Here is a 26,332-nt window from a genome sequence, read left to right on the forward strand (position 1 = left end):
ATCCCAAAACCTAGGCCTGCATGCGTCCACTAAGCATGGACACCCATCACCAAAGCATGCCCAATGCATATACACATCCCCCCCACAAGCCACCCTCACCAAAGCCCCCACACACGAATGCCAGCACTTGGGGACACGAGAACCCACAGATACACCCATATGCCACACATTGAAACTATAACCATACCTCTATACCCCTGCAGGACCCGACCGTCAACACACCGCGGCGGAGGGGCCAGAATTCTCCACACCCCCCACCCAAGAGGCCGTCAGCGATGACAGCAGCTCTGTCGACCTGGACACCGATGACCAGCCCGGACCATCGGGGACCTCTGGACAGTCGGTTCCCCTCACACAGGCCCAGGCCACTACAGACCCAAACCCCTCTGGGAACACCAGCACAGCTCCCACCCAGCGGGCCCATGCCTCTGTCTCCAGGGCGCGTCAATCTGCGGTGTGTCTACCACTACAGGGCACCCAGGATAACCCACCACCCCAACAACAACAGGGACCTGGGGGCAGTGGTAGTGGGCACACCGGCCAGGGGGCAGAGGCCCAGGGAAACAGGGGAACTCGGAGGGCAGCTGTGCGACAGGGGGGGGAGGAGAGGCCCAGGGAACCCACTCTCCACGAGGTCCTCACCACCATCATGGGAGCATACAACCGCTCCCAGGAGACGATGGCGACGGTACTGGCCCGGTTCCAGGAGATCCAGGTACTGCAGGAGGAACACTATCGGGGGTACAGGGAGGACATCAGAGCCATCAACACCACCCTGGTTACCATGGTAGGGCTGCTGCAGGACCTCGTCAACAACAGGGCGGACACTCAACAACACCCAAGGGCCCCTGCCACTAGCCTGGACCAAGAACAGCCAACCACCTCCGCCGGCGCTAGTGGACAGGAGGCCCCCGCACAGCAGCAGCCCACCAGACCCCCACCTCCTGCAGGAGAAGAACCACCCCACAAGAGGGCCCTGAGATCTCGCAAGAAGACAGAGTAGGATGTCAAGACCCCCGCCAGCAATGGATACCACCTGATGTCATCCCACTGTCCCACATTGTCACCCTGTCCATCCTTGAACTGCCCATGCTCCATCTCTCCACAGGCCTCTGGACAATGCACCTGTGTGACTGTTACTCTGGACTCTGCCATGGACATTCCTTCACCATAGCCCCCACCCACTTGAAACCACCCATCCCATTTTGAGCACTTAAATGAGTCTGGCTGTGATTTCAATATATTGTAATTGACATGACAGTGCAAATATGTCCTTGTACATGGTGAAGTCAACAAACAGCTGCCACAAAGCTGTAGTCCATGGGGAAACGAAGCACAGGACTCGTAGTGGGGACCCCAGATCTGAAATAGGGAGGGAAAAGCCAAAACTCAGTCGTCATACACTGGGGCAAATAGACAGGCAGCAGAGATGCAGGAGAGTAGTTAACATTTACTAAATTATCTTTGAAATGTTACCTGTGTCCTATTGGAAGTACTGTTCAATGATTCTGTCCCTGTTGTCTGTTTCAGCCCCGTCGTCTTCCTCCTCGTCACTCTCCTCAGGTTCCACCGCTGCCACAACACCACCGTCTCGACCATCCTCCTGCAGGAAAGGCACCTGGCGGCGCAAAGCCAGGTTGTGAAGCATGCAGCAGGCCACGATGATGTGACACACCTTCTTAGGTGAGTACATTAGGGATCCACCTGTCATATGCAGGCACCTAAACCTGGCCTTTAGGAGGCCAAAGGTGCGTTCGATCACCCTCCTAGTACGCCCATGGGCCTCATTGTACCGTTCCTCTGCCCTGGTCCGGGGATTCCTTACTGGGGTCAGTAGCCACGACAGGTTGGGGTACCCAGAGTCCCCCACTAGCCATACACAGTGTCTCTGTAGCTGTTCCATCACGTAAGGGATGCTGCTATTCCTGAGGATGTAGGCGTCATGCACTGACCCTGGGAATTTGGCATTTACATGCGAGATGTACTGGTCAGCCAAACACACCACCTGGATGTTCATTGAATGGTAATTTTTTCTGTTCCTGTACACCTGCTCCCTGTCTCTTGGGGGAACCAAAGCCACATGGGTCCCATCAATGGCACCAATTACGTTGGGAATATGTCCAAGGGCGTAGAAATCACCCTTCACTGTAGCCAATTCGCCCACCTCAGGGAAAATGATGTAGCTCCTCACGGATTTCATCAGGGCAGACAACACTCTGGATAACACCTTCGAAAACATGGGCTGAGACATCCCAGAAGCAATTCCCACGGTTGTCTGAAATGACCCACTTGCCAAGAAATGGAGTACTGACATGACCTGCACCAGAGGGGGAATCCCTGTGGGTTGGCGGATGGGGGACATCAGGTCGGGCTCCAGCTGGGCACACAGTTCATGGATAGTGGCACGGTTAAGACGGTAGGTCAGGATAATGTGGCGTTCTTCCATTGTCGACAGGTCCACCAGCGGTCGGTACACGGGAGGATTCATCCGTCTCCTCGCCCAACCCAGCGGACGGTGCCTAGGAAGGACAACATGGAGCACACAGTCAAGCAACCCACAGGTACGTACTCACAGCTAGCACAGTATACGATTCTCTATGCAGTGAATGGCGTGTCTGAGTGGCTATGCAAGGCCTAGGCCTGTGTGACGCAGTTGAAATTGAGCCATGTGGGCCCTGGAAATGGCGGCTGCCTGACCTGTGAAGTGTGACAATGGGATGTGAGGTCAATGCGCTGGCGTGGCACACCGCGGCGGGCGGCGGGCGAAGACCGCGGCGCAAAGCCGCATTGGTTAACATTGAAGCCTATGGGTTTCAGGAGCCAATGGCGAAGTGCGCCGGCGGTGGCGGGACGCACCGCCGCGGTACGCACCGCTGCGGACGTCACCGCCATTTTCTATCTACTTATCCACTTGCGACTTGAACTTTCACAGGAGAGGACCTATACTGCAAGTGTTGCTGTGACCTCGGTCTGGAAGGGACAATGGCTGCTGCGCCTGGGGAAAGGGCCCCTGCCTTCACTGGAGAGGAGTTGGAGAAACTTGTGGATGGGGTCCTCCCCCAGTATGCGCTACTCTACGGTCCTCCAGACCAACAAGTGAGTTTAATTCAATATGGATTTGGGGCCACTGGCTGGCTTGGGGGCCTGGCGGGGGGCCTGGCGGGGATGGGGGGCATGTTGGGCCTGGCGGGGGGCCTGGCGGGGATGGGGGGCATGTTGGGCCTGGCGGGGGGCCTGGCGGGGATGGGGGGCATGTTGGGCCTGGCGGGGGCATGGCGGGGGCCTGGCGGGGATGGGGGGCATGTTGGGCCTGGCGGGGGGCCTGGCGGGGGGCCTGGCGGGGATGGGGGGCATGTTGGGCCTGGCGGGGGGCCTGGCGGGGATGGGGGGCATGTTGGGCCTGGCGGGGGGCATGGCGGGGGGCCTGGCGGGGATGGGGGGCGTTGGGCCACTGGAAAGGAAAATGCTGAGAAACTTGAACGTGGTATTTCTCCCTCCCTGTACGTGTCACATAGGTCCGCGCCCATGAGAAGATCGGGATTTGGCGTGCCATCGCCAAGGAAGTCCGGACCCTGGGGGTCCACCATCGACAGGGCACCCACTGCCGCAAGAGGTGGGAGGACATCCGCCGCGGGACCAAGAAGACCGCCGAGTCTCTGCTGGGGATGGCCTCCCAACGTAGGCGGGGTGCCTGCCGTCAACTGAGCCCCCTGATGTTCCGGATCCTGGCGGTGGCCTACCCTGAATTGGATGGGCGCGTGAGGGCAGCACAGCAGACACAAGGGGGTGAGTACAAGCATTATCTACTCTGTTGTCGCGCAGTGGAGGTGTCTGGGTGGGGGAGGAGGGCTGGGGGTCCCCCTAGGCCAGGGCGATATCTGTAGGCTGGGCACCCCCGTAAGCCCCTGTGTCCCCAGCCACCACCCTCAGTAGTTTGTCAGTACAGCCATCCCTGGGCCGTGTCATCCATGGGTGCAGTTGTCAACTCTAGGCGTGTAGGGCATGTTCCACGGAATGCGTAGCGGACCCCAAGTGCGCAACTTAGTGCAGGGGGCATCTGTGTCTGTCATGTCCGCTAACTGTACCGGAGATCCATGTACTCAATATCCCTTTATTTCTCTCTCCCCCCCCCCTTTTTGTTTGTCTTTCTGTGCTTGTGTGCATCAGCATCATCAGGCGGAGGAGAAGTGGCATCGGGGCAGGAGGTAGCTGCATCTCACATGGCCCAGGAGGGCCATGCCACAGAGTCAGACTGGACCAGTGAGACGGAGGTCGAGGGGAGCTCCACGACGGGGACGACTGGACCCTGCAGCGACACGGACACGTCCTCGGAAGGGGGCTCCCTTGCGGGGGTGGCACCATCCGTGCCCCCCGCCATTACAGGTACAGCCGCCACCCAGCGCACCATCTCCGCCCTCCCAGCAGCCCCTCAGCGTTCGCCCCGTGCCCGCTCTGCCAGGAAGCCGGGCATCTCCTTCGCCCCAGGCACCTCAGGCCCTGCCCCTGTTACCCCCGCTGCCCTCAGTGAGGGGGTCATTGACCTCCTCCGAACGCTCATTGTTGGGCAGACTACCCTTTTGAATGCCATCCAGGGGGTGGAGAGGGAGGTTCATCGCAGCAATGCGTACCTGGAGGGCATTCATTCGGGTCAGGCTGCCCATCAGCGATCGTTCCAGGCTCTGGCCTCAGCACTGACGGCAGCCATTGTCCCTGTCTCCTGCCTGCCTCTACTAACTCCCTCCACCCAGTCTCCTGTTCCTCTGCCTGTCCCACCCACACCATCAGACCAGCCTGCACACACCTCAACACCCAAGAGAAGCTCATCCAAACATAAGCACCACAGCTCACGCAGACATTCACACACGCAACATTCCGATGCAGACATGCCAACAGTCACTACCACCTCTGTGACCCCCACCTCTTCGTCTCCCTCCTCCCTCCCTGTGACGTCTACACTCACACCTCCATTCACCTCACCATCAGCCAGTGTTTCCATCACCAGCACACCCTCCACTCCAGTCCGCACACGTGCAGTCACCACCCCCACTGCCATTTACACGTCCCCTGTGTCCTCTCCCACTGTGTCTGTCACCCCCTCTTCCACACCACACAAACGCAGCCACCCACCCACCCAACAGCCATCCACCTCACGACAGCCTATCCCTCCTGCACCTGCACCCAAAGACAGCAAACGTGACTCACCTACAACCACATCCTCTCCCTCCACTCCCATTCCCACTGTACCTACCACTCTCCATTGTCCCAAGAAGCTCTTCCTCGCCACTACTAACTTCTTTCCTGACCCTGAGCCCCCCCCTCCTTCTCGTCGGGGTAAGAAGAGCACCTCAGCCACCACCAGCCCTGCAGCCCCCTTGACAAGGGTGCAGGGGTATTGGAGCCCGCCAGCCCGCCAGCCCGCATGTCTGGATCTTCGCCCAGCAGCAAGGGGACAGCCAGCCCACCCCCTGGGAAGAGGAGCAGAAGGCGGAAGGGTCGCCGCAGGAGCCCGCCTTCTACATCCCCCCCGGACACCACCCAGAGACAGTCACCAGCCACAGCTCCAAAGGGAGGAAAGGGCCACAGGCCCACGACTAAGGAGGGCAAGGGCAGCAAGTCGGAGAGGTCAGGCAGCAGGCCTGCTGCCCAGGAGGAGCCCACAACCTCCATAGCCGCTGCCCCGGGAGGAACCGGCACAGCTGCCCCGGGAGAGCCCACCACCCCCATAGCCGCTGCCCAGGGAGGACCCAGCCCAGCTGGCCAGGAGGGCCCCACCACCCACAGCCCAGGTGGGCAGTGAAGGAGCACCATCCCCGCTGCCCAGGAGGGCACCACCAGGCAATTAGCAGTTGGCCATAGACCGGCCGCCGTCTCAAGAACCGCTGAACTGGGCCCTTCAGGGCAAGGACCGCTGAACTGGGCCCCGCAGTCTCAAGCACCGCTCCGCTGGGCCCCGCCGTCTCAAGAACCGCACCGCTGGGCCCCGCCGTCTCAAGAACCGCTCCGCTGGGCCCCGCCGTCTCACGCACCGCTCCGCTGGGCCCCGCCGTCTCAAGAACCGCTGAACTGGGCCCCGCCGTCTCAAGAACCGCTGAACTGGGCCCTTCAGGGCAAGGACCGCTGAACTGGGCCCCGCAGTCTCAAGCACCGCTCCGCTGGGCCCCGCCGTCTCAAGAACCGCTCTGCTGGGCCCCGCCGTCTCACGCACCGCTCCGCTGGGCCCCGCCGTCTCAAGAACCGCTGAACTGGGCCCTTCAGGGCAAGGACCGCTGAACTGGGCCCCGCAGTCTCAAGCACCGCTCCGCTGGGCCCCGCCGTCTCAAGAACCGCTCCGCTGGGCCCCGCCGTCTCACGCACCGCTCCGCTGGGCCCCGCCGTCTCAAGAACCGCTGAACTGGGCCCCGCCGTCTCAGGAACCGCTGAACTGGGCCCCGCCGTCTCAGGAACCGCTGAACTGGTCCCTTCAAGGCAAGAACCGCTGGCCCTTTGGCAGACGTGGCAGGGCAGGATCTATCTCGGGCAGGGCTGCAGGATGTCCTCTGGCCAACTTGCCTCCTCCAGTGGCAGTGGGGTCTGTTATGGACTGTTTGGACTGTGGCTTTGCTCTCCCCAGGATGGCCCAGTGGGCAGGCCACCCACTGTATGGACTGTATGGACTGTGGCTTTGCTCTCCCCAGGATGGCCCAGTGGGCAGGCCACCCACTGTATGGACTGTATGGACTGTGGCTTTGCTCTCCCCAGGATGGGCCAGTGGTCATGGAGTCCCCTCGTGGATCTGGCGTCGTGTACTCAAGTGGCTGAGGTGCCCCCCCTTCCCTTCCCCCTGAGGTGCCTGTCCTATTTTCTTTCTGATGCCCCTGCAGTGTTCTCTCCGTGGAGTTCTTGTCGTGGGACTGGGCCTTGCCCCTTTGCACAGGACCCCTGTGATCCACGGACAGTGGTTGGACTACATTTAGTAGCTGTATATATTTTGGACATAGTTTATTTATTTATTGGGATTACTGGTGTACATATTTCAATATATCTGCCCGTTTATGATCTCTTCTTTTGGTCTTTGCATTATTTCGGAGGGGGGTGGTTTGTGGGTTGTGACAGTGATCTGTGGGAATGCATTGATGTGTGTGTTGTAGTGGGTGTGGGTGGGTGGGTGTGTGCCGGTAATCTTTTCCCTCCCCTGTGTCGTAGGTGCAGTACTCACTGATGTCTTCCGCGCCGCCGGGCGTGCTCCTGGTATATGAGCAGGAATAGGAGTGCGGGGATGACCTGCAACTCTGGTTCCATACTGCCGGAATCTCGCGTGGAGTGCGTAGAGGTGAGCGTTTTCCCGTTCGTAGTCTGTTTCCGCCGTGTTCTTATCGGCGGTGCTCCCGCCCCGGAAAAGGTGGCAGATTGGTGGGTCGTAATAGGGTGGGCGGTACATTGTCTGCCGCCTGGCTGTTGGCGGGAACCGCCGCGCTGTTTGTTTGTACCGCCGTGGCGGGCGGAGTGTTAAGTTGGCGGGCTGTGTTGGCGGTTCCCGCCAGGGTCAGAATTGCATATTTTAGACCGCCAGCCTGTTGGCGGCTTGGCCGCCGCTTTATCACCGACCGCCAGGGTCAGAATGAGGGCCTTTGTCTCCTAAGTTAAGCCTTGACGCTCGATGCCAAGCTACCAAGGGTAGAGCTGGGATTAATTTACTGAGACCTAACTGTACCTATGTGGAGGTTAGTGGCTTGTTGCTAGGTGTAGGTACCTACCTGCCCTACCAATAACCCATTTTCCAACAGTAATTGTCTCTGTAAATTAGTGTAAGTGTGTTGTTGTCATTTTTTGTGTCTAATTTTGTATTTGTATTGTTGGGAGTGTGTAGTGGGTATTGTTAGTTGGGGTATTTTTGGGCTGTTTGTGGTTTCTTTAAATTTCATTTCCATACCTCCTTTCCCTATATTTCCCTGTTTTCCCTTTCCTATGCCTATTATTTTTGTGATGTTGGGAAGGCCACGTCTGGGGAGAATGGGTGAGGAGGAGCTGGGGGCTTTCATTTGGCTGATGTGCCACTTCCTCCCCCTGATGTTAGAGGCTGGTGGCGGGGTGATACAGGGGTGTCACACCAAGGCGAGGAGGCTCAGGTGGTCCAAGGTGCTGTTCCACCTAAAGAGAGTGTTCAACAGCCAGCGCAACGACCACCAATGCAAACATCGCTGGGCTGACCTTGTGGCCAGAGAGCAAGACCTGCTGGACCACCTGGGTGTGGTGATTGGTGGCCCTCTTGGTGAGTACAAATCAGACGAATGTGTACAGTAAAATGCTCTGTAGTGACAGTAGCAGATTTGGTGACATGCTGCATGCAATGTTTGTGGACATGTGGAATGCAAGTTGAACATACGGTGGCCCTGATTTATACAATATTTGCTATGCATAACCGTCATTTGTTGACGCAAAAGCTGCACAAACTTACAAAAGACAACTTGATCTTATAAATTAGTGCTGCTTTGACATCAATAGATGATGGTAATGCGGCACAAACAAAAGTATTATTCATGGCCTGTGAGTGTACCAGGAATGAGATGTATTTCACATGCTAATTCAAGGAACGAATATAGTCCCCAATTATCTTGAATGTATGTCTGAACTGTATTCATGGCTATACGTAAAAGATCTTCCTAACACTGGTAATAACTTAGGCTGATATTTTGACTTGGTTTGTGCAGCATTTAAATTAATTACGGATGCCAAAGTAATGCACACTTGATAATATCTAAATGATTGATGCTGCTTTCCATAGCTGTAGTGTAAACAAATGAAGCAAATGCTACACATAAAAAAATAAAAAGATCTGGCCCTATGTTCATTGTTCCTGTGTGTTTTATTTTGCCTTGGGCACAATTGCTGGTACAGAGCTGATGCATTTGCCATCTGTGTCACTTTATAGCCTGGCAATTTTCCTAAGTTAATGGGTCATCATGGGATCCCTGAACTTTGTGAATGCATGGTCACAAATTATTTATTTGCATGATGTTGTGCAAGTGACCCATGACTGCTTCCATCATACATTTAAAGTGACAAAATAGTGTGCTAGTTTACGTTTGGTACACCCCTGCTGATCTAGTGCAGCATATGTACAATTGTTAAATTCTCAGTATGAAGGCTATCACAGACATGGGGATATGCTAAGATCAGCAGACCAGCATTCCTGTGAGTGCTGCCATTCCTAAGGTGCATACAAATTGAGACCTACCTCATCAAGATTGCCAAAGTAGGACATTTGCTAAACCATGTTTCAATTAGCGGACAGTGTCAGTTCGTTGTATAACCACTGATCACCCAACTTGGCAAATGTAAGATAATGAATGTGGCAAACTGTGATCTACAATACCTGATATAGGTACACAGGGTCCTGAGTAACACATTCCAGATGCAATGACTACACCTGTGCCCATGCATTCTGTCACGGATGATCAAATTAGACACTGTCAGCATATATTTCTTTGTTGTTTCGATTTAGATAAATGGTCAATCCATGTTTATCGTAACATTGTCATCAAGTAACACACAGGATCCCTGCCATCATGGTGTCCTGGGGTCATATACGGCTCTGGGTACACTACCAATGTGGCATATGTAACCTACATACAAGACAGCCACACATATAATGGACCATAGAAAGCACAATAAATCTTGAACTAAACTCAACCCACATGAGCATCACATAGTAACTCATTGTCCCTTGATGCAGAAGCCACAATACCTGAGTGACTGGTATTGCAGTGCACCAGGAATGTGGCTTTGCATGTCTCTCATAACAACAAATGAAGAAATGGAGTACCCTCTAGAAATAATTCTACACAAAATTGAGTAATCATGTTTGACACCACATGATTGTTAGGGCCACTGCATGTGTGCAGATGTGTGTCTATCACTCACTTGAGTGACAGGGTCAATACATGTTTGCAGTAGTATGTCTGTTGGGGTGTGTACATGCCTGATGTGCTGCTCTATCATATAAAATGTCACACACAGTGATTTGTTGTTCCAGGTTTTGTACAGTAAGCAGACATTGAGCACATTTCACCCTTCCATGTTTTACAGGTGGACCAGCCACCAATTGGAGAAGTGGCTCGATTTATGGACCCAGACATATCCAGTAAGTGTTGATATGTTAGTTCTTTGTTGTGTTTGCAGCTGTTGTGTGATTGACTCCTGTGTGTGGGACACATTGCAAGGTATGATGTGCTGGTACATGATCTGATATGTGACTTGCCTGGAGTTTGACATTTTGTTCCATGTTTGAGTTGGACAATCAGTGGCGGGATTCTAGTGCTGCGCTATAGGCATGGGCAGGTGAACAGGGTGATATTTTTTCTACATTTATACCAATGATAAATTTGAAGGTGGCCATTTTCATGATTTAGTCAGCAAGTCATACCCTGATTCACACAGACCAGTGATGCCGAAGTATTACCCACAGACTTCAGCCTCCCTGTTAACTAATGAACATGTAGGACTGTATGTTTGACTTCCTAGCAGCATCTAGCTTCACATGTTGTACTACGTTTATGTGGCACTTGAGTAGAATGTCATAGGTGTGCATGCAGCTCAAGCCCAGATGGGTTCTTGCGCCTATGTACTTGTTTTTGGAAAGGTACTAGTGAGATCAAATGATGTTGACAATTGCCCGCAATTAGGAACATAAATGTGGATGTGATTGTCCAATGTTTGAGTCAATCCTAGTTGGCAGCCCTCCTTACCTCTGGTGGACTGACTAAACCCATGGACAGCTGTCCAAAGCTTCCTGGCTGTCCTTGATGTTTGAACGTATGTGTTGCATGTCCATCACCCCCTGAGGCACAGGGTTAGGGCTATGAAATATGTGTACCTAGGTGTGAGGATCCCAGTGTAGAAGACAGACATGTAATTCCAAAATTCATTTCTTCCAACCTAGGATACCCCCTCATGATTAGCAACTGCATACCGTCCAGGAAATTCCATTTACAAATCACAGATCTTGTGGGCCTTGATTTTCATCCAGAAGATAGTCATTAGTTGACCTGTCACATGTGGAGCACTTGCAGCATTTGTTATGTGACCAATTTGCAGTACAATGATGCACTGATCATTAAGTAGGTACGCACCTTTTTCAGCATTGCTGTGCTGTTAGATAGTAGATGTGTAGTCTGCGTTGGCCTGTCATTCCTCAGGGACATTCTATGATCTGTACTGTGATTTGGACTGTTTCAGCAAATTTTGAGGAAGTATTAGAATATCATCTGAAGATGTATCACTGATGTTTGGCTTTCTCTATTTTTACAGCTGCCAACATGAATGCCCATGAGATCAGGGAATTCCAGAGGCAGGTGATGCATTACCGCCACATACTAGATGTGGAGTCTCGGTTACGCAATATGGCACAGCGTTATCGCCATGAGAGAGCCACAGGGGTCTGGAGGGCATTTACCCAAGGGGGGCCTTCCTTGCCCACAACAGACACCACAACCAGCACACCCGCTCAGACCACAGTCTCCCAAAAGATGACAGCCACTGTTGCAGGTCCGTCAACCTCATCAGCTCCAGGCCCACAGACAGCAGCTCCTGCACCTCCCCCTTCAAGCACGGCACCGGCACCAGCAGTGCCATCACTAGTGGCACACAGACCAGCCCAGCTGCAGTAATAGACAATGCCAAATTTCAGTCTATGAGACGTGACATGCAACGGATGTTGCGCAGGATGGACGGGCTGCAGCAGGAGGTGTCCCGCAATAGCAGGAGACTGCGGGGTACAAAGAAGATCCTGTGGAGTGCAAATTTGTGACTTTTGGACCCTCAGCCATGATTCCCTCACCTACCTCCTCTTTCCTGGTTTGTATCTTTAGTGGGGTTAGGGGGCTTAGTGTTAGGTTAGAGTAGGCTGTTGATTTAGTTAGTATAAGTGGGTTGGGGGGTGGAGAGGGTTATATTATTACATGTGTTTTTTGTGGGTAAGTGGGTGGGGGATGATGTTGGGGTTTATGTGTATAAAAAAAATAAAAACAAATATATAAAAATATACAAAAATAAATACCAAAAAAATATATAATTGTTTAGGATAAGATAGTATGTGTTTAGGTTAGTATATGTTGTCCTACATGTGTCCCTTCATAAAAGGGGGGTGGGGGAATTGATGTTTAAAGTGTTTAGTTAAATGTGATAGGTAAGCTTCGATTAGGGTAGTTAGTGCCAGTTGTGGGTAATGTGTAGCAGGATAGGTTTGGTTAGTTAAGACATTTCCCCTAGTTTTATTATCCTTTTTTACTGTTAAATAAATATTTAGGTACTCCTTTACAGTATGTGTCATATGCTTTGGGATCAAGGCCTTGGCATGGGTGAACAGAGTCAATTTAGTATTTGTGTTCCATCCTGCATCCGAATCCCATTATTGACATGGTTATTCACAATTCCTAATGTGCAGTCACCTTGGCAGCTACAACAACGCTACTTCTCTATGCATCTGCCATCCATTGCACCCACCACTCAAGGTTACAATGGTTCCCAATGTGTTGTGAAGTTTTGTTGTTTTTTTAAATCTGTCATCGTTTGAGTCCTGATTTGGAATCTTGGGCACTGTGGTACATCTGCCTGCAGCCTGATGTTCATGTGAACCCTGATAAGCTGAATGATCTTATGTAGTACTGTATACATAACTCACACCTATCATTTCTTACATTGTACTCCCAGATTGCATAATTGTCCATGCACTCGTACACATCCATTCCTTGTGTATGGTGTGTGTGTGTGATGAAAGTTTATAGTCAGATGTCACATACATAAAGATTGTCTTGAATGGAATGTTGGACACATTGATTGTCAGATTATACATAGCTTGAATCAGACTTTTTCAGTCCCACACAGCATTATACTGTTAGTTTACAATTTACCTCAGAAATAAGCCTCAGGAAGCACAGATGATGATACTATCCAGACCTCAGTGCATAGTTTTCAGTCCACAATCTTTCAACACAGTTGTATTGACATTCTATGGCCACTGACCTGTGATATACATCACTAATCTCCTACACAGTTGATGTGTCACATTACACAGAGACAAAGTGGTATGTGTAAATGCTATTTATTGGAAAGTGCTGTAGTGCAATAATTACATAGTCCAGGATTGTGAGTCCATTAGTGTGACGCCTTCTATTGTGATGCTACACAAGTGCAATGGGACATGTCATTGGACATGCAGGGGTGAAGTGTCATACAGTGCAGAGGAACATGAATTGCCAATGAGGTAGTGACAGACAATCACAGAGGATAGTGTCAAGGTAAACAGTGTGCTGGAGAACAGTGCATGTGACCAACTGTTACCAGACTGGCATGTTAACAAGCACAGGACCTGGGATATCAGTGCCCATGTGGCATGGACTTGTGCTACTGGGTACTCTTACGGGTGAAGGTGATCTGTTCCACATCTTCATCTTCTGATTTGTGTGTCATCTCCTCAGCCCTTGGTGGTGTTGGGTTTGAAGGGGCACACACACTTCAGTGTTTGAAGACGTGGAGTCAGAAATCCCGGTAGCTGCCAACTATGGGGCTATTAAGGGCATTACTGCAGCAAGGAGGAGCTGCTGGCTCTTGGTTATAGCAGCTACATCACTGTGGTAGGCAGCCAGGTCAGCCCTGAGGGAGTCATGATTGCATTTGTGCACGCTGTGAAAGGTTTGGGGTACCAGGTGTTGTGGCAACTCCCTTACTGCAGTGGTGAATTCCCTTAGACTTTGTTGTAGTCCTTGCAGGATGGATGTTCGCGCTTGCATGGCTGCTGCCTGTTCTGCAGATGACATCATGCACGAACGCATCACCTCTAGGCTGGCTGCCATATTTTGCATCCCCACCCGCACCTCCTTGGCCAGCTCTCAGTGTACTCCAAATACAGTCCTCCCATAAGTGGTACTAGTGTCCTTAGAGTCCTCAGCTGGGTTGGAGCTGGCAGGTCATACTATTGGGGTGGTGGGTGGGTCCTCTGTGATGGCTTATACTTCTGTGCTCCTCCTTGTCACTGAAGGTGTGGTCTGGAGGGTTCCCAGGACATCTTGGAGGGTCTGCTGGCTAATGTTTGTCAGCTCGTCATCCATTTCATCAGGGAAATCCAGGACAGGCAAATCCCCAGGAGATCCTTCGTCCTCTGCAATGAGATATTGTACAATTAGGGGGTGATTTCCCCCGACAAAATACCGCTCCGCGGTCACAAGACCGCTGAGGGTATTTTGAGATTTGCCCTGGGCTGGCGGGCGGCCGCCAAAAGGCCGCCCGCCAGCCCAGGGCAAATCTACCTTCCCACGAGGACGCCGGCTCCGAATGGAGCCGGCGTAGTGGGAAGGTGCGACGGGTGCAGTTGCACCCGTCGCGTATTTCAGTGTCTGCTTTGCAGACACTGAAATACATTGTGGGGCCCTCTTACGGGGGCCCCTGCAGTGCCCATGCCATTGGCATGGGCACTGCAGGGGCCCACAGGGGCCCCGCAGCACCCCCTACCGCCATCCTGTTCCTGGCGGGAGACCCGCCAGGAACAGGATGGCGGTAGGGGGTGTCAGAATCCCCATGGCGGCGGAGCGCACTCCGCCGCCATGGAGGATTCTCCCGAGCAGCGGAAAGTCGGCGGGAGACCGCCGACTTTCCGTTTCTGACCGCAGCTGAACCGCCGCGGTCAGAATGCTCGACGGAGCACCGCCAGCCTGTTGGCGGTGCTCCCGTGGTCGGTGACCCTGGCGGTCACTGACCGCCAGGGTCAGAATGACCCCCTTAGTGTCTCTGTGTTGTGGCATTTGTAATGTGATGTTCCTGACTTCCTATTAGTTGAACATTGAGATCTTGGTTCCTGTTCATTGTTCCTGTCATTAAGATTAGCAGTCTCCCAGGCCTATGCCCCACCTGCATGTCACATGTAGTGTGGGCAGTTTGGGGAACTGTCTGTGTCACATCCTCTAGGTGCAGGTTCTGTCCTATTTGTATGTTGCCACCTTCTTGTACTACTCAACCCTCCATCTACTTCCATTATCATGGTGTGGCCTTTCACTGGCTGTGGGTGTTCTGATGGCACTTGCACCACAATTAACAATCTGGAACTGACCCAGTCTCTGATATTTCACATCCACCTATATGTTGCTGAGACCTAGCATATACTATGTATAGCATTGGCATGGCACGATCCAGGTGTCAGCATTGGTAGTGTGTACTGCTGTTGTTGGGGAATGTGTGCTACATTGAATTGCACTGATGGTCATAGCAGTGTTCCATTTCCTCTTATGTCTGTGAAGGTGTGTTTCACTTGCTAGACACATATGTCCTCCCCCTCAATGCTGTTGTCTTAGCACTATGACACTTGAGATGTTGCATGGTGGCATTGCAGCTATTGTAACACAGGCACAGGGTAGACCCTGAAATGTGCAGCATGGGTATGACATTACTGCTGTGTATCTCATAATGTTACTAACAATACCTGATGTTTATAGCACCTATAGACATGAGCATTTGACAGGATTTGCCAATTGTTAGCAATTACAGGGGATTGATAACGTCATCATCCTGAACCCTCTATCTTGGGTGTGTTTGATCCACGGGCACAAACCTCTCATTGGCTACTTGACCTGCAAACACAGCACAGGTGGTAGTGGCAACTGTTTTTAATGGTAAATACCACTTGCAGATATGGCCTGAGATGGGAAATTGAGCCCTAGTTCATGTAGCGACAATACCAGCTGCTCAATGTGACACCAGGACAGTTTTACATTGTACCCTACCCTCCTGCACTGCCTTCACATTTCCAACAGCCCTGGCATGGCAGAGTACCCCCATGCAAAGGTTGTTGGTGTAGTGTTGTGCTGTGCCCTAGGTTTTCCCTGCACAGCCCATGCACCTGTGACGTGCCCCTTTGCCCTTTCCACTACCTGACTATCATGGCTGACAAGCATTGTGTAGTAGGTATTTACCTCCCCCTGCTTACAGTTAACATTTAGGCATTTTGTCCCCCATGGAACTTACCCTGCATCTGTGTGATTTCCTGGTAGTCTGTGCTGTCCTGTCTTTGAATCCCTGTGACGATCTACTCTGGGATGACAGCTGCCACCATCTCCTCCATGTGGTCCAGGGTCTCCTGTGGTGCTGGACTCCAGTCTGCAGTGCTTCCTTCCTGTTCCTTGCCATCTTGTCCTGGGTCTTGCGCTTGCAGTCATGCTAGCATTTCTTGCGTTACTCAGTGACTGTTCTCCGTACTTCTGCCACACTGTTGATCTTATTGACAATTTGTTGCCAAATTGCCTCTCTCCTCCCAATTGGCAATTTTGAGGTGACAAAAAGTTGATGCTGGTGTTCCATCACCTCTTTCACCAGTATTTCTTGCTCCTCTGCACTGAACCAGCACTTCCTTTTCTTCTTCTTCCCTCCTGGGTCTTGCCTGGGTCCTCCTGGCTGGTTCCTGGTCGGTTGTAGTCTTCCTGGGGTATCTCATGGCTTCTGGGATCCATTTTGGGGCTCCTTTGCACATTTTGCTGTGTTTGCGCCACTTTTTGACGCTATTGTGGCAAAAAAGGTGCGTATCTAGTTTTCGACGTCGTAAACCGGATTAAAGTCATTTTCGCCGCGTTAACGTCATTTTTCTTTACGACGTGGCGCAATGGTTTCAGTAAAAAAAAATTACTGTTACCTGTGGTTTGCGCCATGGAGCGCCAAAGTATAAATTTGATGCCCAGGTGGCGCTAAGAAGTGGCATTAGCTGGTGTTCAACTTTTTGACGTAAAACTGCATCGCGCAGTTTTGCTTCAAAAAGTATAAATATGGCCCTCTGTTGAAATTGAGTCAGATGCATGATCTGGGCAAACCACCAGAGAGAACAGTTCCCACCTATATCCTGATTAACGTATCTTTCTTGTGCCTTTACTTATCTTGGCCTTACTTTAAATCTCCCCATGTGGTGTATATCGCCATTCAAAGGGTGCTCATCCATTTGGAGACTTCCTGCATGTGGCCTATTTGACTATTGCTCTGAGGATTTGTGGTAGCAGATCATTGTGTTTGCAATGAAAGGCAACAATAATGTTGCCCACAATGTCTTCTTCCACTGATATATTTTCTGGATTTCTCTCCAGAACAAAGCCCAAAAATGGGTTTTCCAGGCCCTCGGGCACCAATGGTTTAGTCAATATGTCAACTCAAGAAAGAAAAAAAACAGATGGACCCCAACCATCCTGCTTCCCATTGAGCATCGCTTAAATGAGATGCATTCTAAGTAACAATCAGTTCTGTGAGATTTCACAGGAATAGCTAGTGGTACCCTCAAGTCCTCTTTCATCATGATTAGACACAATCAAAAACAATAGGAAACCTAGAATGTATTTTCAAGCTTAATTAAAATCATACTGTTGGACCTGGCCCTTTTTGCAGGGCTACCCCAAACTTCTTGCCTTCCTCTGCCTAGTTTTTTGACCTACGTTCTGTTAGCTTCAGAACTCTGGCCACTTTATCACTGCTAATCAGTGATAAGGTGCATTTACTCTCTCCCCTAAAACATGGTATAATTAGCTTACACCTTTTTTGGCATATTTGATTTACTTGTAAGTCACTTGTAAAGTGGTATACTATAAACCCAGGGCCTGTAAATTAAATGCTGCTGGAAGGCCTGCAGCACTGATTGTGCAAACCACAGAAGTAGCCTTTCATAACTGTCTCTGGCCTGCCACTGTAAGGCCTGCATGCGCAGTTACTGGCACATTGACTTGGCATTTCAAATTATATGCCAAGTCACCCCTTACGCAGGCCCTTGGTAGCCTTATGGGCAGGGTGCTATAAAAGGTAAAAGGTAGGAGGACATGCACTCTTATGTTTTTACATGTCCTATTGGTGGCAAACAGCCTATTTTGTCTTCCACTACTGTGAGGGCTGTACCTTTCAATGTTTAGAATTGGGAATTCCCTTATGGTATTTCCTGATCATCAGAAAAGAGTAGGATTGCCATGTTTGGTATGTTTGGAATGGTAGTGAAAAAATCCTGCTTACTGGTGTAGTTGGATTTTACATTACTATTATAGAAATACCACTTTTAGAACATGGACATTTCGCAATGCTTATAACTCTATGTGCTTTGCAGCATGACTCCAATCTAAGTCTAGGGCTGAGTGACAGCTACATTTAGTGCATACTTTCCAGACAGCCACAACACAGGAAGGGTTGGGTGTCAAAGAGGATACATCCGCATTCATCTGCATACTGATAGTCTTCCTGGACTGAGAGGGGTCATTCACACTTTACATTTGCATAGGTTGTATCCTGCCCTCACACAAAGGGCTGATTTACCCCCTACTGATGTCTGAAGCCAGATCTGGGTTGAACATGGTTTGTAGTGCACTTCAAAGGGTTCCTTTGAAGTAATTGTTAGATCAAAAACATTTTGAGTATAAGTACAGGGGCTCAGGCCCCATGATTTGAGACACTGTGTGGGACTCGTAGCCAGACCCTGCTGCCACTACATGCTGCACATTACCACTGCACCGCAATGCTGCCAGGAGGAACCAACATTGGGGCTGTTTGCTTTGCTGTGTTGGCCTGCTGCCTACTGCCTACTGACTGCTGGGCTGCAGGTGGGACTGCCATTTTGCATCTTGCCTTATGTGCTGGCCTGCTGACTGCCTACCTGCTCTTTGTGACTCCCAGTGCTCTCCAGGGGCATGTGAGCTTGGCCTCTCCCTGTTATTGTGGTCTTTCATGACTCTGACAGGACCCCATAAAACAACCTACACAGTAGGACTCGTGAGTCTGACCATTGTCATCTTTTTTGCTTATTAGCACATGGTGAGTACTTCACTTTTCCAACCGTGCATTGCGAGCCCTTTTTTCTCTCTCTAACAAGTGCTGCAGTGATGAGGGACACCAGGGGAAACGCACTGCTGATTGCAAGCTGACTACCAATTTTTTCCCTTAGGAAGGAGGTCCACGCTACACTTGCCAAAACGCTACAGGGCCCCGGGGAAGAACAGTTCACTGCACCTGCCACTCTGCTGTGTGATACTGTGGGGGCCGTATTGCTGCCTAGAAGACAGACTAGTCTGCATGGGTCCCAAGGAGGGAAGCCACAGCACCCCTCACTTCAGGTGGGATGGATCTCTTGGACACCGCACAGATGGGGAAGCCGTATCGGCCCTGCACCCCGTGAGTTTGGTGCACCCACACGGCCGCAGGGGGCATCTTCCATAGAGCCCTGAAAGCTCTGGAGCTACGGGTCGGGGGGCTCCTAACCAGCTGCAGATTTGGGGCATCCCTCATCCCACATAGGGGGCCCAGAAGAGATTGGTGTATGCCTGCACCATGGAAGCTTGTTACTTGGGCAGCCATAGAGCACATAGCTGAGTAGGAGGGAAGGTGTTTTTCTTCCACTGTGATAGTAGAGTATTGTGTCACATGTGATTGGCACACAGGAGTCCTGTGCCCTACGGTTTGTGCCAGAAGGCAATTCTTGCCCCAGGGTTCTTAGGAGAGTCCCCTATCTTGTGTGATGGGAGTGCAGCTCTCTGGTGTTCAATGTTTGGATAATGCATTCAGTGTTGGGCCTTCAATAAGACTGCATTGTTTAGGAAAGCTCCTAGGAGACTCACGCATCTAAACTGGATACTTATGCCAGATTTACTCACTGCATCCAACGGGAGATGTTAAGATTACATGCTTGAGAAAGTACCAATGTGTTACATGCCTGTAGAGTGAAAGGCACATATTTCCAAGGTGTATAACTTGTGTCATGTATTACATTTGAACCTTGACTTTCATTGCACTACTGATGTGATTTGTCATAATGATAAGCACTACTGGCATTGTCAGGATAATGAGTGTCAACTCCAGATTTGTATAGTATGCACAGTATTTGTGCTTATGTCGCTTTAGGCCTATTTTTCTGCACAATATACTAATTATATTTGTATGTAATCTTTTATATAGTCTTGTTTGTAGTGTAATTGTTGTGTTACTGGTGTGAGTGTGTTGCGCAAATGCTTTACACATTGCCTCCGACGATAGGCCTGCTTGCTCTGCACCAAACTACCAGAGGGTAAGCACAGGTTTACTTTGGTGTGTAACTTACTTGTCCTGACTAGAGAGTGGATTCTACTTGACTAGGGTGCATACCCTAGCCAACCAGAAACCCCATTTCTAACACATACCCTGGCACACTTGATATGAATTGTAACTATTAAAAAAATAAACAATATAATGATATCAATTTCTATGAAGCCTTATTCATTAAACAAAAAGAAATACAGGAAGAGATCATTCAAAGCCACGTAGAAAAACAATTATTAAACATGCACCTTCATTTGAAGCATCCAGCTGAATACACGAAACCATATTATGCAAAGAGAATACCTGAAAGGAAAAATACATGATGATTTAGCATATTCCCAAAGATAATTACGTTTATACTAAGATTATATATGTTTTATATGCATTTATGCACAGTGATAAAACAAAAGGTAGGCGGCTAGTTCTAAATATTGAATAATTGCGTCTGGGTACAAAAATTCAACAGTTTTAAATGTTGAATAATTCCGGCAGAGTACAAAAATTTAACAGTTAGTCCAAATGGATTAATGAAGTTTAAATCAGATTATAAATGTATATATTATTGAAAGCCTACCAGCTTTTTCCTGTGACCAGACGCATCAATTATTAGTTTTTAGTGCAAATTTGTGAATTTTCTCCTGGTGCAGAGGACGGTGAAGTTGCTACAAGTCTGTCAAAAATGTAAGATATTAAGACCACATGTGAAAACAATGTCATTTATGATCCCAAGGATGAAGCAGAGACATTCTGCAAAGTAACATCTATTTAATCTGGAAATGTTGACACTGTCGATGTCAAAGATGAAGTTGATGCATTCTGCGTGGCAACACCAAATGGTTTGGCATGGGTGGCATGTCTTCTCATCGGCTGAGTCACTGTAATATTATTGGCATTTCTTCCAATGGAATATCCAGATAAACTGTTTCAAAACACATCATGCACCTGAAACCAGATCTCACTTGGGAAGCTTGAAACGTGTCACCAACACCTCCTACTCATCGCCCCCCAGCCACACCAACCCCCTGCTTTCCTGGACACACATCAGCGACATTGACACCACCAAGTAATGAACACCATTTACTCCAGCTCACCATCTGATCCCTGCCCTCACTACATCTCCAACAAAGCGAGCTCCATCATCGCCCCCCAACTCCGCATGATCATCAACACTCCTTCAAGACCGCCACCTTCCCGGAAAGCTGGAAGCACGCTGAGATCAACGCCTTACTCAAGGAACCCAAGGTGGACACCAAGGACCTAAAAAAATACCGGCCCATCTCCCTGCTTTCGTTCCCGGTGAAGGTCATCCAGGAGATCGTCAATAGGCAACTGACCCACCACCTTGAGGAAAACAACACTCTGGACCCATCCCAATCTGGTTTTCGCAGCAACCACAGCACCGAGACCACCCTCATCGTTGCCACCGACGACATCAGGACCTTCCTGGACAAATGCGAAACTGCAGCCCTCATCCTCCTTGACCTCTCAGACACCTTTGACACCGGCTACCACCACACCCTGCACACACGCCTCCACAACGCAGGGATCTGTGACAAAGCCCTGGACTGGATAACCTCCTTCCTCACTGACAGAACACAGAAAGTCCGCCTCCCTCCATTCCAATCTGAAGCCACCAAGACCACCTGCGGCATACCACAGGGCTCCTCTCTCAGCCCGACCCTCTTCAACGTCTACACGGCACAGCTCACCAACATCGTCTGATCTCACAACCTCAACATCATCTCATACGCCGATGACACCCTCACCAAGGACCCCGCCACCGCCAAAACCAACCTCCTTGAAGGTATGAAGGCTGTCGCCAACTGGATGGAGAACAGTCACCAAAAGCTGAACTCGGGCAAGACAGAGGTCTTCATCCTCGGCCCCACCCCCCTCCACCTGGGATGCCATCTGGTGGCCGACCACACTGGGAGCCTCACCAACGTCCACCAACCACACACGCAACCTGGGTTTCATCCTTGACTCATCGCTTTCCATGACCCAACAAGTCAACGCCGTCTCCTCGACATCCCCTGCCACAGCCACATCACAGCCCACCTGAGAGACCTACACTGGCTCCCCATCAACAAAAGGATCACATTCAAACTCCTCATCCATGCCCACAAAGCACTCCACAACGCCGGACCAGCATACCTCAATGATCGACTCACCTTCTACACCCTGTACCGACAGCTTCTCTCCGCTGACCTCGCACTCGCCACCGTTCAACACATCCACAGGACAACAACTGGTGGCAGATCATTCTCCTACCTCGCTGCCAGACCTGGAACACCCTCCCCACCCACTTACGACAGACCAAGGGCCTACTGACCTTCAGGAGACACCTCAAGACTTGTCTGTTCGAGTAGTATCAGCTCCCCCCAAGCGCCTTGAGACCCTCACCGGTGAGTAGCGCGCTCTACAAATGATTGATTGATTGAAACGTGTGAAAAAACAAAGTCAATTTCTCACTTATCCTGTTCCACAGCCCTCCTACAAAATACCATGTCATTGCTTCTTGAAATTGATTTTCAGTCAGACAGAATTTGCTTTCATCTACATTGGCATTCATGCTGGCTTTATTTTTTTGTTAAGAAAAAATACGAATTTCGCAATGAACAGAACTGTAGTTGAGATTCCATCAAACATTTGAAAACAATGAGCTGAAAAAAGGATAAACCAAGAAATAATGTTAAAGTCAGTCAGTAGGCCAGACAGTTTTAAAAACATGGACAGTGCCTGTATTATTTAATTTACAGAAGAGTGTTTGAAACAAATAAGCAAAATGTGTTGGAAATTGAGTCTGGGAGAGCTGTTGAATTCCTTATGGAATACCAGGATGTTTACAGCATTTTACTGTTTTTTTTAACCATTAACACATAGACGAAACCCTGGGTCTTCCTACAACAACTTTAATTTTTTTCTGATTAAATGCAAACTATTTCCTAGGAGTGTGTGATAAGAAGGGATTAATAAAGCAGGCGATGCAAGGCTAGTTTTCAATGGGTTACAAGTGTCATGCAGAGTGACTGAATTAGAAAAGAGTGAATGTGCTATTGGCTTAGCACACACAGCATTGCTATTTAATGCAGTATTGTCTTTTGTCTAGCAACTGAAGTCAAAGAGACACTTCCAGATGTTTTGAAAAACTTAATTATGTGTTTTTTTCATACCCAAAGATATTTATTTTTGACAATTGCTGAGTATGACTGTTCTTCTGCTATGGAAGCATGTATCTTTTTTCACAGGATCTGGTCCCAAGAGAAAATTACTTAATCCATATTCTCGATTATTCTTGACATGAGATCTCTCTCAGATTTGGGCTCGAATGTATTACCAGGCCCGGGTGCAGAAATCCGCTCTGCTGGTGGAGTTTGCAGAATTTGTGCACTTCGGGCTATGCGGAGTAGAGCCGGGTTTCTGAATTCTGCAATCCAGGGCAGAGCGAAGTTCATTTGCGCATGCGAGGTTGGGTTTTGGTGCTCGCTTGCGAGCGGCATGATACTACTGGAATGATAGCACGTGTGCAAGACTTTGCGTTCAATTGCGCTGTTTCCAGTTGTTTATTTGTGCCACTTCTGGCCGTGACAGTGGCCTAACCTGCCCCCGAATGCACCTGGAGTAGAGGTGTTTTTTGACTGGATTTCCTTCTCCTATGGGACCTTCAAGTTGTTTTTTTGATTGAGAAGGCTTTTTTTCAAACAGGAAGGAAGTGCCCTAGAGACTCAAACGTCCTGTTCCTGTCCAGCAGGCTCCTCCCAGTGCTTTGCCCATCTCCTGGTCAATTTGTTCTTGGATTTCGAGGTGGAAGGATGACTCTCTTTGTCTCCTGCATATGCCTTTGGATTTCAGGACTTTGCTTTTGTGAAATCACACAAGTAAGTTAAACAACTGTTGTATACGGGTGTTGTTTGTTTGCTTGGGAGTGCACCAGTATTTCTTTGTACTTCAATTAGATTTTTACATTTTATAGTGGTGGGTGGTCTGGAGTTTAAGTATTGGCCTAGTTAATTTTTATTTTGCATTTCATTGAATTTTCATCTTTTGTAAAGGAAATGTTTTGCACAGCTCAGCTAGTACCTGTCCTTTTCTACATGTTTATAACATTTACAATATGTTTTTTTTATGTGGTATAGATTTCCAAGGGCCATCTACCCAGTATGCTCACTATTAGTAGTCATCAGTGGATGCAATAAATATTTCAGTGGTATATGTTTTTAAAACTTAAGTTAGGGCCTCAAATGCCATTGGATTAAATACAAAATGTTGCCTATTTTTTTGCATTTCACTTTTTTGGCAAAAAGGGAATATGTTGTTGTTGGACCAGGCTTTTTGACAGGGTCATCCCCAAACTTTTTGCCTCCTCCCTCCTATTCTTTCTGACCTGTTCTTGTTGGCTTTTGAACTCTGGGCACTTTACCACTGCTAATCAGTGCTAAAGTGCACATGTCCTCTGTGTAAATTGTACTGTTGATTGGTTTATCCATGGTTGGCTATTTAATTTACTTGTAAGTCCCTAGTAGAATGCACTATCTGTGCCTAGGGCCTGTAGATTAAATGCTACTAGTGGGCCTGCAGCACTGGTTGTGCCACCCACTTAAGTAGCCCCTTAACCTTGTCTCAGGCCTGCCATTGCAAGGCCTGTATGTGCAGTTTCACTACCACTTCGACTTGGCATTTAAAAGTACTTGCCAAGCCTAAAACTCCCCTTTTTTCTACATATAAGTCACCCCTATTGTGTGCCTTAGGTAACGCCTAGAGCAAGATGCTGTGTGGGTAAAAGGCAGGACATGTACCTGTGTAGTTTATATGTCCTTGTGGTGTAAAACTCCTAAATTCGTTTTTACACTACTGTGAGGCCTGCTCCCTTCATAGGCTAACATCGGGGCTGCCCTCATACATTGTTGAAGTGGCGGCTGCTCATCTGAAAGGAGCAGGAATGTCATAGTTAGTATGGCCAGAATGGTAATACAAAATCCTGCGGACTGGTGAAGTCGGATTTAATATTACTATTCTAGAAATGCCACTTTTAGAAAGTGAGCATTTCTTTGCACTTAAATCTTTCTGTGCCTTACAATCCATGTCTGGCTAGGTTTAGTTGACAGCTCCTTGTGCATTCACTCAGACACACCCCAAACACAGGGTACTCAGCCTCACTTGCATACATCTGCATTTTGAATGGGTCTTCCTGGGCTGGGAGGGTGGAGGGCCTGCTTTCACACAAAGGACTGCCACACCCCCTACTGGGACCCTGGTAGACAGGATTGAACTGAAAGGGGACCTAGTGCATTTCTTAGCCACTCTTTGAAGTCACCCCCACTTCAAAGGCACAATTTAGTACAAAACAGGGCCTCTGCCCTACCTCATCAGACACTTGCTGGAGAAGAAACCTGAACCAGAACCTGCATCCTGCCAAGAAGAACTGCCTGGCTGCTCAAAGGACTCACCTGTCTGCTTTCTACAAAGGACTGCTGCCTTGCTGTTGGCCTGTTGCCTTGCTGAACTCTTGTCTGGCTGCAAAAGTGCTCTCCGAGGGCTTGGATAGAGTTTTCCTCCTGTTCCCTGAAGTCTCAGGACCAAAAAGACTTCGCTTTTTCATTTGGACTCTTCATGCGCCGAAAATTTCGACGCACAGCTTGTTCCGCGGTGAAAAATTCACTGCACGCTGATCCAGAAAGACACCACTCGACGCCTGCAGTGTGACCGGAACTTCGACGCACGGCCTCGCATGGACAACGCCGGCCGACTTCCAGAAGGGAAATCGACGCAACGCCTGCCGTGAGAAAGAAAATTCCGCACACAGCCTCCCGGAACGACGCGCAGCCGGATAACAAGCCGAGGAAACCACGCACAGACCCTGGGACATCTGGTAATCCTGCGATCCATAGAAAGAGACGGTCTGCGTGCCGGAAAACGATGCACGTCTTCCGCGAGTGAAAAATAACTACGCAAGTCCATGTGTGAAGGGGCGCAACCGACGCACACACCATTTTTCCTCCCGTAGAACGACGCACGTCTCCGCGTGAAAAAGAACGACGCAAGTCCGTGTGTGAAGGGTCGTAACCAACGCACACACCATGTTTCCATGCTTCTCCTCTTTTGCGGCCCTCTGCAGAGATTTTCCACTCCAAACCAGGTACTTTGTGCTTGTAAGAGACTTTGTTTACTTTTTAAAGACTTAAGACAGTTCATATCACTTTTTAATGATATCTTTACAAATTCATATTGCATCTTTGATAATTTTTGACCTGCAAATACCCAGATAAATATTATATATTTTTCT

Source organism: Pleurodeles waltl, chromosome 2_1 (genome assembly GCF_031143425.1).
Source record: "Pleurodeles waltl isolate 20211129_DDA chromosome 2_1, aPleWal1.hap1.20221129, whole genome shotgun sequence".
NCBI lineage: Eukaryota > Metazoa > Chordata > Amphibia > Caudata > Salamandridae > Pleurodeles > Pleurodeles waltl.